The sequence below is a fragment of the Vitis riparia genome, chromosome 7 (genome assembly GCF_004353265.1).
Source record: "Vitis riparia cultivar Riparia Gloire de Montpellier isolate 1030 chromosome 7, EGFV_Vit.rip_1.0, whole genome shotgun sequence".
Taxonomy (NCBI): Eukaryota; Viridiplantae; Streptophyta; class Magnoliopsida; order Vitales; family Vitaceae; genus Vitis; species Vitis riparia.
This window is the reverse complement of record NC_048437.1, coordinates 15,261,048-15,278,884: the sequence shown is the minus strand read 5'-3', so window position 1 is coordinate 15,278,884 and position 17,837 is coordinate 15,261,048.

Below are 17,837 nucleotides of genomic sequence, written 5' to 3'. Positions count from 1 at the left end.
GGAAATTCTTACTGCTGCTTGTATGGAGCCCCCTCCTGACTCTTCTCGACAAATACCCTCAAAATCTTTAGAGAGTATAACGCGTAAGGATGACTCAAGTGTTTCTACTAAGGAGAATGTTAAAGACAATGTTGAGAATGATTTTGATGATTTACCTAATGATTCAAGAGCTTCTTCTAAGTGCTCAATGGGTGGACATAAAAATAATACCTCTACACACTTAGAGCATGAGGAAACTATTTTCAATGGTGGTAATACTCACTGTCACAAGACTTTGAAGCAGAATAACAATGCACAGGGTCTTTGTGTATCAGACGACAACTTTGAAATACAAGTGAATTTCACTTCAAACGCCGAAAGATTAGACCCAACCCTGTGTACTATGATGAGATTAACTCTCATCCTCTTGATGCAAATACCTTCTTTGCTGATGTCCCAACTTCTACTCAACCAATGGAACTTGATGGTGAAGGGGTAAATTTTTTATTTTTTTATTTTTTATTTTTTATTTTTTTATTTTTGCATTGATACTAACAAAAAAAATATATTTGCCTTAGGTGGCGGGTGACAACCAATTTGTCAATGAAGGGGATGAATCATCTCCTAAGGATCGGTTAGAAAATGTTGTTGCTACTCAGGAGTCAACGCCCTTTACCTCGACTATGTTCAAGGTATCACCCCATTACCTCGGTTCGAAAATGTTGTTGCTACGAGATAATCACTCTATCATCCCATTTCCTTTGTCTCATTCTCGTTTGGATGATGAAGGTATTACTAACATCTTAAGTGGTGTTCTGATTGAATCTCAAGGTCAAAACCATAATTGGAGATATAACATATGATGAATTGACAATTTTAGCAGTTGTGGGTTTAATTATTGAACAACAATCTCCATGCCCTACCGTGGTTGCTCCTTCTACTTCCACTCACACATTTGACGTCAAACAAATCATTTTTAATGCCCAACACCAAGCAGCACTTATGATAGGAGAAGACATTAAGGAGATGATTATCAAAACTTCCAATGAGTGTCTCCCATTATTGAAAGAAAAACTTGATGAGCTTTTCAATGCTATCACAAAGATTGGAGTGAACTCTTCACCATTGAAGTCTCAAATTGAGAAGCACATGGAAAGTGTAGATCACTTCGATGTAGTGCAACACACCCATTCTATGAAGATATCTCCAGAAGTACAAAGCGAATGTTTAGGTATTGTTGCGTCTCAGATTGTAGATGCTCTAAACTTTGAGGGTGTACAGACAAAACATCGCCAATCATTAGAGGTTGACTTAGCTACTCTCGATGCTAAATAGGAAGCACTTAAAAAAGAATTGGAGCAACTAGCTATACAAAATGAGCGCCTTTATAACTCAATCTTGGAGATCGATGAAATTATAATCAATAAACAAAATGAAGTTTCTCGTTTGAGGAAAGAACACATCATTATCGCTCAAACCCCCGTGCTTACTGACATCGATGTCAAGACTTTAGAGATGCTTCAAGAAACCTTAAGGACTCAATGTGACGAGCTTGCATGCTTGGTGTGGATGTGATCGTTGTACCTTTTTACTTAGTTTCAGCTCTCATTCTTTTCCTTCATTCATTATTTTATTTGTATTAAGATGTAATAAAGTCTAGCATTTGTTATCCAGATTTATTTATTAATAAAAATGAGACTCTTTTTTTCTTTATAGTGACTGAACTCAAGTGGTTTCCCTGAGTTGCCTATGTACCCTTCAAAAAAGGAGGATCAAGTCAAACGTAGTTCTATTTTTTTTTTTAAGCTTTAACTTTTTCCAAGACTAAAAGAAAGATTTAATCTTTCGAGCATATGTCCTAACTTTTGCCTAAGTTGCCTTCTTAAGTTTTCAACTTAACGGACTTTTTTTTTTAGTGCGTTGTACGCAGTTTATACTGATGTGGGCCAAGAGCGTTACTTGTCTTGAGTTTGATCAAAGAATGATAAATTCACATCATTGGAACAAAGTTTAATTGAAGGTCAAAGATGACTTGATCTCAAGTAAACTTATTAACAATTTCCTCAAGTGTTTTGAAAAACCCAACCTTATCTTCTTTAGCTTTGAAGGTGGATGAATGACACTTTTGCTTGTGTTTGATATTCTTTCACAAGCTTCTTGAAGAATTTTTGGAGTTTGATTTTAACTTTTGAAGCTTCATTTTTGGATTTAGCTTCTAGGTTGCATTGCCCTTTTCAGAACGCGTCATGCTAAAAGAAAATAACACTTGTATGTAGAAAAGTTGGAGATTTTAGTTGGGAATCTCCGAATTTGACTTCTTTAATACAAAGAGTTTGTTCCTCGGTTTAAGAAGTTTGCAAGGAATGATTTTTTTTTTTATACAATTTAAGCTCTTGTAGGATAGGAGCAATATGCAGTTTAGGCTCATGCTTTAAGGAGCATCACTAGAATGTCGAGATTTGAAAACAATTGTGGTAAAATTTGATGTCACGCTCTTTTCATCATCGCTGGTGTAGGTGATGTTTGCACAACATGTCGCACAATCGTAGCCTTTGTCCTCAAATCGTTTTGCCCTCTTTATTTTTGTGGCATAGAGTAATGAATTCTTAAGTATCTAGATCAGTGGAATTCGTGTTTCCTCAAGAAGTTGTAACATTTCATGGATACTGAAGAGTGAGGGTAAACACTATAGGTTTTCTACTACCTCATCATCTTCCTTAGTTTTGCTTAGCTCTGCACCAAAAACGTTTTCTTTATCTTTACCTGACTCATCTTCTTCCAAAATCTCATGACAAGGGACCATATGAGTTGATGTCACCATCCCTCTATTGAAGAACTCCGAAGGAAAGTATTCTCTTAAGGTGATAGAAGTGATGAGCTTTTGTACCAAGAGGTCATCAACTTGTACAATTGCTTGTTTTCTTGTAGATTTCTTTTCTTATTTCTTCTTCGCATGTCGATGAATATTTTGCTTACATTGTTCCTTCCTAGGAAGATTTGGGTATGGATGAGATTCTTGTTTCTTACAAGGTCTTCTTCGTGTCACTAATGCCTAACTTCCTTCGTTATACAACATTGATTCATTATCAAAATAGAAGTGAAGAAGGGTGTCTTGACATGACACTTGTGTTTTCTTTGGTTTCGGTGACTTACATTGGATAGTACCGGCGCATACCCCCAGTGTCTTAGGTGGAACATGTGACGAAATAGGATTGAGAGACCCAAATGTGATTGTAGCATGATTTGACTCTACTACTTCATCCAAATCCAGATGAATTATTTCTTGTTCTGCAAGTTTCATTATGAGATCTTTTAAGATGAAAAATTTCTCCATCGGGTGACTAACGATTCGATGGTAATGACAATAGTTTGGATCATTAACACGACCCATTTCTTCTAGACGCTTGCACTCAAGTAGCTCAATAACCTTTTTCTATAGTAGGTCTTCCAACATACTAGGCACATCAAAGTCAAGAAAATGATACTTCTTCTCCTCTAATTCCTTTAAGGTGAACCGACACCTCTCATTTTCTGGGGTTGGTCTAGCCTCTTTTACTTCCTTCTTTTTATCTCATGCTGAGATTTTGATAAGAGTCGCACTTACCATCATTGACTCATAGATGGGTTTTATTGAATTCTTATCACTTGCTTTCTCATTGTGACTTTCTCTTTACTGGTCAATGATAAGGTCCTTTTTAGCACCATGGTTGGCTATGCTGAGCTCCATGTCATGTGTTCGAGTAGCTAATTCTTCAAAAGTACGAGGTCGTATCCCTTGGAGAACGTGTAGGAGACCCTAATGCATTCCTTGTATGCACATCTCCATGGTTGATACCTCAGATAATCTATCTTTGCAGTCAAGGCTTAAAGAATGCCAACGGTTGATATAGTCTACAACCATCGGGAAGGGAAGTTGGGTCTTGTTTTGGGTGTTTTGGCCTATCCTAGGATCGGTAGCAGTGTGCCTAGGAGCACGAGCCCTGCCGGTTGAGTCGTTGTTAGTCGTGGATAGGCGTTTGTTAGGCTGTAAGAGGGTTGGGGTGACGTCTCATAAGGTTTGTCAATCTGCTATTAGGCTCTAGTTCAAAACCCTAAAATGAGTTCAATTTTCAAAACCATGTCTAGGAGATCCAGTGATTCTCAAGATACTATTGTAAACAGTGAAGAGATCAATATCCTAAGATCCAAAATGATTTAGATGATTGGAAGTTACCCAAGGTGTCTAATCAAGAAATTTATAAGAAATGAACCTTTAAGTTCTTCACAGATTATACCATCAAGACCTTTGAAATGTCAGTCAGCTTAGAACAAGACAACCAAGTCATAAGACTTCTAGATAACAGATCCATTGAAAAGCATAAGAAAGATGGCTATAATTTCATACACTTTGGTATGATTCAAGTAGCAGCTAAGCCTTTGACAAGATTAGGTTTAAACACCTCTATTGTCATGTGTTTAAGGGATAATAGGCATCTCGAATATCGAGATTCTATTATAGGCGCAGTCCAAGCTGGACTGAATGATGACCTAGTTTATTTCCAATGCTATCCTAACTTCACAGTTAGAATAAGAGATGCAAGCATCTTAGATTCTGTTGTCCTGCATATTAAGACCCATGACTTTAAGATCAAACCAGGAAACAGTCCTGTTTCAATCATAACCAGGTTTGCCTATAAGAGCATGAACACAAGCGTTGGATCTGGGGCTCTTTGCACCAGTCCTAAAGGTGAGACCACTTACTTTCACTCAGATATGCTAGATAAGTCTGATTTCATCATCCCCAAGAAGATTTTGTGGAAAGATGTTGAGTTTCTTGAAAATTGGCATTTTGCTAATGCTGTTCCAGCCATTGCACAGCGTTCTGAAAGTATTGAACAGATTGTTCAATATCCTGATGGATGAGGAGAATTGGTTTTCTCCAACTCTTTCAGACATTCCAGCAGTCCTAGAGTTTCAGTTTATGAACCCTCTAGAGCTTCAAGCTCTTCTATCCCAATTAGAACCACTAGGGAAGAAGAAGGTTCCAGCTCAGGAAATCCTAAGAATATTAAGCTAATAGGTGTCAGAAGTCACACCAACGTGGCTAAACCATTTTACACTGAGGAAATTGAGTCTACTCAGGAATCCCAACAGGATGAGTCCCCTGTTATGTCTCCTACTTATTCTCAGATGATTAACACAATAAGCCTAAGTGATGAGGACTTTGAGATCAACAAGGATCTCTTAAGAAAATACTTCTATTCTGAAGTCAATAAGCATAGAAATGATTGGTTCTTTAGTACTGTCCCCAAAGTCATTAAAACCATTTACCAAGAAGAATTCTATGCCTACTTAAGACAAGAAAAGAAAAATATTAAGTTTTGGATTTGGTTTGAACTCTTCAAACAAGAGGATTATCCAGATTATCCTTATAAGCGTGTTAATAACATTAAGAGCACTGATAAAATTGAGTCCTTTGAATTTTCTAAGGAATTCCAGGAAAATCCCCAAATCAACCAAGCTTTTGTTGATAGGATTAATCAGAAGATTAAGGATAATCTTGTTGCCCCTTTGACTGTCCAGCCTCATAAGAGAATCAATATGGTTAAAGGTGATATTAGTTCGGAAGAAGAAGCTGATGAACTAATTAAAATGTTTGAGAAGCCCCATAATCAAATTATTCTAAAAGATATTAACAATTTAGAAACCTTTAAGACTAGGAATTACTATCCTAGACCTACGTTTCCTGACATGCAGTTTGAGGAAAGAAATCAGTATACTCAAGCCTCATACACCAGTGGTACTATCTATGAATGGAACATAGACGGTATGACCGAGTATAACATACTCACTAAGCTTCAAGAGATGACCATGGTAAGTACAGCCTATAAATTAAACAATAGACTGTCAGATCATGTTGTAGCTCAGACCATTGTTGCTGGGTTTACAGGTCAGCTTAAGGGTTGGTGGGATAATTATCTCACTTTTGATGATAGAAATAGTATCCTTAAAGCCTATAGGATTAATGAGAATAGTGAAGTTGTTAAGGACGAAGATGACCAAGATATAGAGGATGCAGTGGCTACTCTAATCTACTCAATATCCAAGCACTTCATTGGAGATCCTGCAAAAATTAAGGATAAAACTGCAGATCTCTTAACCAACCTTAAGTGTCCCAAACTTCATGATTTTAGGTGGTATAAGGAAGTCTTCCTAACCAAAGTCATGCTAAGATCAGATTGTAACCAGTCTTTTTGGAAAGAAAAATTCATCTTAGGATTACCCAAGCTTTTCTCTAAGAGAATTAAGATCAAGATAAGGGAACAGTATAATGGTCAAATCCCTTATGATAAGCTAACCTATGGTGAGATTATAAGCATTGTCACAGCTGAAGAGATTAAGTTGTGCAATGACTTCAAGCTTAAGCAACAAATGAAGAATGAACAAAAAATCTACAAGAATGAATTTGGATCATTCTGTAACCAGTTTGGTTTCAGCCAAAAGGAAACTATGCCTCCCTCTAAGCAAAAACCAAGCAGGAAGCCTAGCAAAGATAAGTTTTACCACAGTAAGAGAGGTACCCATGACAACTATAGGATGAATGATACTAAGCAGTCAAGACACTTCCAAAGAAGGGTCAACAAAGATACCCAGAAAAAGGTAGAAACTCCTTTAGATGTCAAGCCAATTATCTGTTTTAAATGTGGCAAAGTTGGCCATTATAAAAAAGATTGTAGAGTTAAGCAAAAGATTAATAACTTAAGTGTCTCAGATGACCTAAAAAATATGCTTTGTAAGGTAATGTTAAACTCCACAAATTCTGAATCAAGGATTGATTCAGATAATGAAGATGACATTAATCAACTAGACAGTAGTGGTGAAGTTTCTAGCCAATCTTCTAGTGACCAAGCAGAATGTATTAAAGGTAATTGTAATTGTCGTCCTAAAACTATAAATGTCATAAGCCAAGATCAGGAATTTATCCTAGATATTTTAAGAAAGGTTGAAGATGAAAAGACTAAGCAAAATCTTTATGAAGTTTTTAAGAAATCTGTTGTTAAGGTAAAAGCCAAGAAGACTGTAAATCCTTATAACCTTAATGATATCTTAAACAGGTTTGACCAACAGTCTCCTAAGGAAATCAGCAATAAGGAACTTCATGATGAAGTTAGGCAATATAAAAAGAAGACTAAGGAATTAAGACGATTCATAGATTTAGGTCTCTCTGATCTCCAAGAACAAATCAATAGAATTGTCAACCAAAGAAACCTTATGGATATTCCAGAATCTTCTCATGTTAATGATAATGAGACAGATACTTTTTTGAATACTGTGAGTAGGCTTATCTTCCAAAGGTGGGAAGTCTCCCTTACTATAGTAGTCAAAGATAAATTTGTCCTTGATATTATTGCTTTGATTGATTCAGGAGCAACTGAAAATTGCCTTCAAGAAGGTCTTGTACCTATTCCTTTATGCGAAGAGACTAGTCAATCTCTATTTGGAGCCAATGGCAAAAGACTTGCCATTAAGTATAAATTAACAGATGTCCATATCCGCAACCATGACATCTCTATTTAAGCAAAACTTTATCCTTGTTAAGGATCTTAAGGAAAAAGCCCTCCTATGAATACCCTTCTTAAGCTCTATTTATCCCTTGTGGGTAGATAACCAAGGTATAAGAACAAAGCTTTTTGATAAGAAAATTCTTTTTGAATTTGCTAATCCTGTTGAAAACATCACTCTTTGTGATCAAGAAATTAATCTTGTTAGAATAGAAGATCCACCTAAGATATTAGGTACCCAATTCATTCATAATCTCATTATAAATAATATTTTAAGCATTCCTTTATGCATTTCAAATTTTCAAACTAATATTTTGAATCAAGGAATTTTAAAAGTTGTTTTCACATCTGAGAAAACAATTAAGTATATAGCTTTTAAGTATAATTTAACTGATTGGATTATTTTAAACCCTAATTTTCAAATTAAGTTTATTAAAGGAGAAAGTTCCATTCCTAATCACTCAACTCGTGGAATTTGCAGGGTTCATGAGACCATGGCCCCTAAAAAGAATACCCAAGCTCTTAACCAGAAAACCCAATCCAGTCAAGCTCCTTCTCCCCATAAAATGCTATGGAGCCAACAAGTTGAAGAAGAAGAAGCAAGGCTTCATTCTTTTAACCCTATGCCTAACAAGATGATGACCTTGTACTATGATCATTCTGATCCAGCTAATCCAGTCAAGGCCACCCAGTACCCAGTCATTTCAGGGTCCCAGACCTTCAAGCAAGTCACTAAGGCTAATCCCTCTCAAAAGGAATTAACATCAAGCTCCTCTTTTTCAAACAAGCAAATTGTGGTGGCTGCCAACACCACACCTCTTTCAACAAAATCAAGATATTGGCAAAATGATTTAAATCAAGCTTTTTTGGTTATAGAAAGAGAATTTTTCTCTGAAAACCCCAGAGAGATTGCTGCAAAAGCTTTTCAAGAAAATTTTCATTATCCCTCGGGTGATATTTTAAAAACAAGAGAGTTTTATGAAGCAGTCCTTACAGAAACTGGTTCTGTTAAAATTAAGCATAATGCCAACAAATTCAGCAATATGGGTTTGGCATTCTCCACCTACCATATCTATAAGATTCTTACTGTCAAGCAATGGGGTGGAAATCCTAATCTTTCAAGGGAATTTTCTGAACCATCAAAGCCAAGGTTTTTTAATTATTGGGATTATCATAGAGCATGGTTTAATGCTTTTCTGATCCAGAATAGGGACTTCCATCATTCATGGATGTTCTATTTTCCATCTAAGAATCAACTTTCCTCTTTCCCATTTTGGTTCTACAGTTGGTGGACTTATTATGGTCCGACTATTAAGATTCTTCCTAAGCCCATCCTAGATGGCTTTGAGCTATTCAAAAGTTCTTTTAATATCCCTAGAGAACTTTCAGCTTTTCCCCCTTTACTATTCTTTTTCAGCAATTTTGGTCTTGCTTGGATAGTCCAGTGGGACTATATTATCATTACAAACGAATCAGCAGCCTTTCCATCTCTGAGAAGGACTTTTAAAACTAAATGGTGGGATGCCTTGAAAAATGATGCATCTATTGATGCAGTCAAGCAGTATTTTCTCAAGAACCCCACACAAGTCTTAGCCAGTGATGATATGTCTCAGTTTCTCCTGAAAAAACAACAACTACAAGTCATGCTTGCAGCAGCTAAGACCCCTCAAGATTTCCAGAAAATCCTTGAAGAAGGAAGCTCAAGCTTCTCCCAAGAAAATTCTTATGCAGAGTCTGATGATTCAACAAGCTACCTTCCAGACAATGGTGATGACTGTGAAGGAATCCTTCCTCCAATAAGAAGATCTAAGTAATCATCAGCCTTATGTCTCCCATCAAGAATATTTCAAGCTTTGTAGTTTCTGCACCAAAAACAGCAAGCATGTTCACACAGTTTAAAGAAGCCTGTCAGAAGTCATTTCAGCCGAAAGCAAGATTCTGGGTCAAAAGTCAAAAGTTCTACTGTTCACTCTTATTGTTCACTTTTTACTATTCAAGCACTATTCAAGCACGGGTCTACTGTTCATTATTACTATTCAAGATTCCTTTTTGCCTATTTAAGGAGGCACAGTCCTCATTTGTAAGCACGCTTAATTTTCTCTCCCAAGCTTATGCTCTCCCTTCTCTCTTCTTTCTCTCTTATCATGTAAACCCTTCAAGCTTTCAAGCTTTCCTACCCTCTTCCATTGTAAGATATTTCTCTTTATGTATAATATAAGTATGTTTTTATTACCTCCTATATGGATGGTTTTTTAATTAAGCTTTGATTTTAATTTTATGTTTTTTATTTTGTACCGCCTACATGGTCGGTTTTATGTTTTTTATTTTATATTATTATTATTATTATTATCTTTTTATAGTTGGAGATTAAGGAAACTTATCCACAAAAGGCTATATATATATATATTTTAAATTTGTTCATTTTGAAGACCAAATTAGTGGTAATTTAATCCACTAATTTTTTTATGTCTACAAAAAGTATTTAATTTTATAATATAAAAGAATTAGAAAAATGAAAAATAAATTGGAATGTTGAGAATACATTGACGTCACCATTACACATTAATATTGTCAAAGAAAATTCACTTTATTTTGATTATAAAAATGTCAGTTTCTAATATTAGTAATAAGAGTTGAGAGAATTTTGTGACTTATCCTTCTTGTCACAAGCATATGTATTTTACAAATTATCACAAACTCAAGTTATTAACTTGTATAAGTTAAGATTTGTCCTTCTATATAACGGAACATCTCTTTTTCTTAAGAATGAAAGAAAATATTATTTTCGAGCACACAACATATTTCATTACAAATTAAGACCTCTGTTACCTTTTAGGAGGCCTATGCCCCATAGAAACTCCTAAGACTATCCATTGGCCCGTAGATTCTAACATGGGTTAGAATTCTATATTTTTCGGAGTGGTACCTCATTGATAAGTCAATATTTATTCTGACCCTTTTTTGTTCCAATGAATCATAAATATATATACATATATATATATATATATATTGATTTGAAAACAAAAATGCTTGTTATTAAAGCAAATAAGATGGACTCGACGAACTACACTTTTTTTTTTGTTATAATTAGGAAAGAAAAGTGCATACAAAGGAACCATTTTTGTATATTGGTTTGGTCTATTTTGCTTTGGGGGGTTGGTTCACAATTACAACCTTTGTAACTTCATGGCATACCAATGGATTGGCTAGTTCTTATTTGGAATGTTGCAATTTCTTAACTGTCACAGTTTCTACCCTTACTAATAGTTTAGCACATTCTTTATTGGTACTATGGAGTCCTAAAGCACAAGGTAAAATGATTTATTGATATTGGATTTGATAAATATCGATGCAATGAATTGTTTCAAGACTAACTCTAATTGCTTTTTGAATTGATCCCCATCAGAATGAAATTAACATGATTGATACATGTACCTACTAATTTGACATAGATCCAAGATATTTGATCGAATCATGTGATGAAGAAACTCGACTTGTCCCCTTCTTGAACCAAATTCTTAGAGAAAAAAGAATTTGCGATAACTTATTGATCTCTCTTCACTGATTTATCATTTGTTAATTTCCTGGCTTAGTTTAGTGTGAGATAAAGATAGGCATATCTCGTCTTAATAATGAGTGAATCAATGAATGACAGTGGAAGAAATGGTGATTAACTTGTTTTGATAGACAAATGACTACCTAAAAAGAAACTATCTTTCATATTTTTGAATTATTAATTTATATTTTTTATATGTTTTATTAATTTAGTGAAACCCTATATTTCATATACTAGAAAAATGAATGATTCGGCAAGTTCAGGATTGATCACTAATAATGAATTAGATCACACCAATATCAATTCATTTTATTCCATTTATCTTAAGGAAATGATTCAACAATTACTTAGATAAAGACAAAAAAAAAAAAAAAAAATCAAGGAACCATTCGTATGTTATTAAATAGAAATAATGATTTTTTTTTCAAAAAAGAATTAAGAAATATTCATGGTAACCATCCGAGCCGACGAAATTAGTAATATTATCCGTGAACGCATTGAACAATATAATAGAGAAGTAAAGATTGTAAATACTGGTACCGTACTTCAAGTAGGCGATGGCATTGCTCGTATTCATGGTCTTGATGAAGTAATGGCAGGTGAATTAGTAGAATTTGAAGAAGGTACAATAGGCATTGCTTTGAATTTGGAATCAAATAATGTTGGTGTTGTATTAATGGGTGACGGTTTGATGATATAAGAGGGAAGTTCTTTGGTAAGTTTCATTATAAACTGTAAACATTCTCAACATTGTTAAATAGGTTTTTTTTTTCTTAGTATATCTTACCTAGCAAAGCACAAAAAAAAAAAAAAAAAAAAAATGGTCTTCTCTTTCCGTATCCAATATTTTTTCCCTAATATCAATACCATATCAATAACTCAATCAAAATTCAATTATTTCCAAGAACAAAATGTTTGTTATGCTTAATATCTTTAGTTTGATCTATATGTATCTTAATTTTTTTATCTATATCTATCTTAATTCTACCCTTTATTCGAGTAATTTTTTCTTTGCCAAATTACCTGAGAAGTTAAGGTTCAAAATATGAAAGAAACAAGTGTTTCCACGACTCTACCACAAAATCAATGTTGTTCCACTTAATCCATATTTCATGGCCACATATATTTCTAGCTAAGAAATGGGTAATTCTTTTTTTCTTTTTTTTTTTTCTTTTCTTTTTGTTTACTATTTACATTTAATTTGTTACTTCTCATGTCTTGGTGTTAAAATAGGAGTCAAAATAGCCTACTATATTGAGATGTGTGGTTTAATCGAAATTCTAATTTTACAAATCCAAAATGAGAAACTGTAATCGCATTCAATTCAATTGGGATGCCTCGGTTCTGACATGTTTCTTAAGAAGAGTAACATGAAGCTCAAAATTATGGGTGTATTAATACTACCAAATAAAATGGTAATTGATCTATGGTCGATTCTATAACAAATAAATATGAATGTTTAGTTGTATCTCATAAAAAAAGACTTCTTTCTTTTGCTTTTGTGGAATTAACCATTCTTTTTTATCTTTCTTTTAGAAAGAATTATAATAATCCAGAAATTGCAATATAAAAGAAAAGAAAAAAAGAGGTTTGTGATGATTTTAAAATCTTTTCTACTATGTAATCTAGTATCCTTATACATGAAGATAATCAATTTAGTCGTTGTGGTCAGACTTTATTGTGGATTTCTAACCACATTCTCCATAGGGCCTTCTATATCAAACGATCTTTCAAATTAACCAAGACTCTTCAGCTTATAGTCGTTTCTTTATGGTACCAGTTGTTGCTTCATTGAATTTGCTTCGTTAATAAGGTCACGATTCAACTTTGATCATTATGGACCAGTACCAAGGTCGAGTCCTAGATAAGCAAATCTAATTTTAACAGTTGGTACAATAACACTGAAAATGACTCCTTCTTTATTAAGATTACATGAGCAAATGTCTGAACCAAAATATGCTATTATTAAATAATTGATAAGAAAGGTCTTTTTTTTTATCTCACACAAGATCAAGAAATCAAACCATCCAATCAAAAATGTCTTTTTGATTGGATGGGGATGAATGAAGAAATACTAAATCATTTCATATAGAATCTAGAACTTTGGTTCTTCCCAGAATTTGTGCTACTTTATAATATATAAAAATGAAACTCTGGTTTATACCAATCAAATTACTTCTTTTAAATTTTAAAGGAAATAAAAATTATAGTAAAAATAGAAATAACAATAGAAAACAAAAAGGGAATCTTTTTATATTATCTACTTCAACAAGTTTATGCATGAGATATCCAATATCTAATGTTCATTCAATAGTATCTACAATCCCCTTGTGGCTCCATAGTAAGAAATTATATATTCTATTAAAAAAAAAACCCCTCGCATAAATTGCTTTGAATGGGTAAATCAACCATTTGTCCTTAGGGAACTAACATTAATCCTCTCATACTTACTAATTGGTGTACTTGAGATGCATTTCCTCTAGCTCCCAAAAAAGACATTATATGGACTAGATTAAAGGGGTCAATCATCCTAAAATTAGTATTCATTTATTGTCATAAATATTCACTTGTTGTGTACCAAATTGATAGCGAAAAATATCTATGAGAAGTTCTAGCATTAAATTCAGATATATTATTCATGTGGGACTATGGGTGAAAATCCCTAAATCTCTAAGGAATAAACTCCGATGTGGATGTATGGGGTTGGTCCTACTCTTAGGTTTTAGTCCTTAAAGACATAGGGTTGGTCTTACCCTTGAGTTGTAGTTCAAAAAGAAAGAGTTTAGTCATACCTTTGGGTATGAATCCCAAAAGATACATGATATGACTTGTCTTTGGGTAATAGTATTAGAATAGTCATTATTTATGGTCAAGCATCTTTTGGAGCATTGATTGATGAGATGTACATTAGTGGGGATTAACACCTTATCATATGTAAGAGAATAGATGAGGCAACGCAAAGATGAAACCATCAACAACATGCATGCATATTTGACATTATTACATATTTGTTAATGATTATAAAATATTTATCATACATGTTACTATATGTGTAACTTAAGGATTTTTTTTAAGGATACATATAGGATGATCATAAACTTTCCTATTGAGTTGTGAACTCATCCTATCCCTTTCACTCGTAGACGTAGGTCAGCAAATACTTGTCGAGGTTAATACTTGAGTTTGGCCTGTGTTGTTGACTAGATGTTGTTTTGTTCATGTTGAGAGTCTTTTGAAGGTCTTGCTTTTGTATCATTGGAAGACTAAATCATTTTGAAGAAATGATGTAACTTATGTTTGTTTTTAATTATACTTTTGTTGTATGAGTTATCTATAATGGATCATAAGGTTTCGACATATATAAAGTATTATTGTATAGGTTTCTAATATATATATTAAAAGAAGTGCACTTTATTGATTAGTTGTTTAAAAGGATTATCACATGATACATACATCTTTATAACATGTTTCCCCACCTTTATTTTGCACAAAAATATGCCTAAAACTTGGCATTTGATTTTGTCTCCTAAGTTTTAGGAGCACTAATTTTATATTTTGAGTATTAATTAGTGAGTGTAAAATATGCAGTGTGACAAGTTCTTTAAGCTCCTGAAGGGCCCACTCACACTATTCAATCCAAACAAAATCTTTATCTTTAGCTAATAACTCACATAGAGAATTAGCAATCTTGCTGAAGTTTTGGATAAATCTCCTATAAAATCTAGTATGACCTAGAAATAATCTAACATCCTTGATAGTTTTTGGGGTGGATAGACTTCTAATGGTATCTACTTTGGCTTTACCACCTTTATTCCTGTTTTAGAGACGACATGTTCCAAGACTATTCTTTATGACACCGTAAAATGACATTTTTTTCCAATTCAATGCCAAGTTAGTCTTCTCACACCTAATTAATATTTTCTTTAAGTGTTTTAAACTTTGGTAAAAGGAATCTTTATAATTTGTTAAATCATCCATAACAACTTCCACAAATTTGTCTATCATTTCCTCAAAGATACTTAACATGCACATCTGGAAAGTTTCAGGCACATAACATAATCCAAAGGGCATCCTACTATAAGCAAAGGTTCCACAGGGACATGTGAAACTGGGTTTCTTTTGATCTTCCAAAGTAATGGAAATATGAAAATAGCTTGAATACCCATCTAGGAAACAATAGTAGGGTGACCTATAATTTTCACCAAGATTTGATCAAAGAATGGAAATGAGAAGTGGTCTTCCTAGTGGAGACATTAAGTTTTCTATAATCTATGCATACTATCCAACTAGTGGGAATCTTAAAAGGTTTTAACTCACTATGCTTATTTCTCACCATAGTAAGGCTAGTTTTCTTAAGGATAATCTAAATAGGGCTTACCCACTCACTATTAGAAATGGCATAGATGATATTTGCCTCTAGTAATCTTGTTACTTCATTTCTCAATACCTCTTTCAACGTTGGATTCAGTCTCTTAAGAGGTTGTTGAATAGGGTTGGACCCCTCTAAGAAAATCCTATGGGTGCAGATTAACTAATTCCCTTTAAATTGGTCAAGGTCCAACATATCACTCTTTTGTGGTTTTTGAACAAAGTAATCAACTTTCTCCCTTGCTCACTATTTAATATAGATGATATCACCATTGGATTGATATCCTTATCCGCTAAATACGCATACTTCAAACATTTTTGGTAAATACTTAAGCTCTAGTTTTTGTTCGAGGATAGGTGCTATTGTGACTCCTTCTGGTTCAAGCTTTAAATCCTCATAGCTAGATGGGCATACCTGTCCTTGAAAAGCATAAACATCATCAAATCATTCAAGGTTTTTTTCAACAATTTTGTTAAGTTCTTTAAAACTTGCTCATAAATGTTTGTACACTAAAGATTCAATCAGATAACATTCATCACTAGGAAAGTCTTCTAGTTCAGACTAGTGCTTTATCAATTTAAAGATATTCAAATCAAGAGTCATACTACCAAAAGTGAGTTGCATATGGCCATTTTTGCAATTGATTACAACATTTGAAATAGCCAAAAATGTTCTTCCTAGGATAATGGGAATGAGATTCTCCTCCTTCTCATTAGTGTCTAGAATAATGAAATTTATTGGGTAGACAAACCTACCTACCTGTATAAGCATATCCTCAACAACTACCTTAGGAACTTTCACTAACCTATTAGATAGGCATAGTGTCACTCTAGTGGGCTTCAAATCTCTTAAGTCCAGTTTCTAATAAAGAGAATATGGTGATAAGTTCACATTGGCACCTAGGTCCAAAATATCTTTCTTGTTATGGTTTTGACCCATTGAAATAACTATGTTAGGTAGTTTGTGTCTTTTTACTTCATGAAGGTCTTGTTTTGTAGAATAACACTTACTTGTTTTGCCATAAAAGCTCTTTTCTAAACCTTCATCCCTTTTTTGATGGTACACAAGTTTTTAAAAAATTTAGCACATGAGGGAATTTGTTTTATGGCATCCTAGAAAGGAATATTTATCTTTACTTGTTTGGAAATTTCTATCATCTCTTCATTAAGCTCTTTTTTCTTAGGTTGTAGAGTTAATGGAAATGGAGAAAGAGTTAAATTTGTTTTCTCAAGCTTCCTTTGTTCTCCTTTATTTTCATTTGCTTTGCAGGGTTTCCTTTCAGGTTTAAAATTGTCATTATCAAAATTACTTCCTTGAGGGTTAAAAAAATCCCTATTGTTTTGGATTTAGCAGGATTGCTTTGACTTTTCTTCCATTTCCTTAACTCTTAAGAGTGATGGCTTTGGCATTTTCTATTTTTGATTTTTCCTATAACATGAACTACCCCTTGGGATTTGTTTGTGGTCGAGCTGGCAACTTTCATTTTCTTACATAGTTAAAGCTTCAGTTATATGAATTAGTTGAGCCTCTAAATCAAAAAATAGTTGTGCATGTTAGCTTAGAGTATTGGATGTTTCTATTGAGAACCCCAAGATTAATATGTTCCTAAGCCTTGGATCATTAGGGTGCATGTAATCCCATCCTAGACTCTTTAGATCTAAGCATAGCGGAAAACAATGTATTCAAAAACCAAAAACAATACCATAGATCTAAATAGTAATGTCATACTTGTTATTTGAATGTTCCTAAATAAATTCTTGTTAGTGTAGAATACTCCAAATCTACAAACGATCTTGTAAACTCAACTATCATCCACCCGATAGGTCTTTCTTGAGTTTAGGCACAAAGATAGTGGATATCTTTGGGTTGAAGGCTAGAATTTTCTCTCTTTGGATTGAAGGGAGAGACAACAAGATTGAAGTTCTAACCCTAAGATGAGTATTTATAGGCTTCCTACTAAGCTTAAGTGACTTGAGCCTATCAATTTGGGTCACTTAATTTAACTCAATTCAAAGATATCGCTTACTCACCCCTTAACAACCTTAAACATAGCCATTTAGTAAAGTTTTTTATAGGTAGGTGAAAAAAGAAATGAGATGGTGCTATAATTTCATAGGCCTTTTTCATATTAAAAAAAATGAGGTTAAAATGTACTCTTCATGAGAATATGAGGCATTTTAAATTTCAAATGAAATCCCATTTCAAAGTCACTCTTCAAGAATCTTCTAGGATGTTGATCTAAGAACTCCACAACCTACCATATAGTCTTCACAATAAGGACGGATGAGAAAGTTATTTAGCCCCACAATGATGCATTAGCCATAATTTTGTTAATTGTTAATTGTAATGTAAAATGAATTCTTATTGATTGTCTAAATATAAAAAAGAAATT